The sequence below is a fragment of the Myotis davidii genome, unplaced genomic scaffold (genome assembly GCF_000327345.1).
Source record: "Myotis davidii unplaced genomic scaffold, ASM32734v1 scaffold470, whole genome shotgun sequence".
Classification (NCBI taxonomy): Eukaryota; Metazoa; Chordata; class Mammalia; order Chiroptera; family Vespertilionidae; genus Myotis; species Myotis davidii.
In genome coordinates, this window is record NW_006282125.1 from 260,610 (window position 1) to 260,988 (window position 379).

Genomic DNA, 379 nt, shown 5'->3' on the forward strand with positions numbered 1-379 from the left:
ACCAGGGCTCACTCTGCTCCAGCACGACTTCACCTGCACTCATTACTGCAACCATCCTGCTCAAAGGTCACATTCTGAGGTCAGGACCAGGGCCTCAACATACCTTTTTGGGGAAGACACAATTCACCCAGAGCATCCTCCAAATTCATGATTCCCTCTGCTCTGTGCCACTGGGCATGACCCCTAGGCCTGTCCCTATCACTCTCTCCGCGCTCACCACGCTGGCCCCGGGCCGGCTCTCCCTTCCCAGGAGCCGGCTGCACCAGAGGTGAGTCACGTCTCTGAAGTTTGTTTTCTTTTCATAAAAAGTTGTGTTTATTTGTTGGTTTGGGGAGGGAGGGGGCGGGAGGCGCCCGCAGGCCAGGGCAGCCGGGGAAGC

At 57.5% G+C, this 379-nt stretch overlaps 1 protein-coding gene across 1 annotated transcript in view; it reads left to right on the forward strand.

The window, feature by feature from the left end:
* Window positions 1-201: 201 nt before the first annotated feature.
* The window catches only part of BOC (BOC cell adhesion associated, oncogene regulated), a 70,540-nt gene continuing 70,362 nt past the window's right edge, over window positions 202-379 (forward strand). Inside the window, exon 1 of the mRNA XM_006752681.2 lies at window positions 202-268. The gene's annotated coding sequence lies outside the window, so the exon portion shown is untranslated. The remainder of the gene's footprint in view (window positions 269-379) is intronic.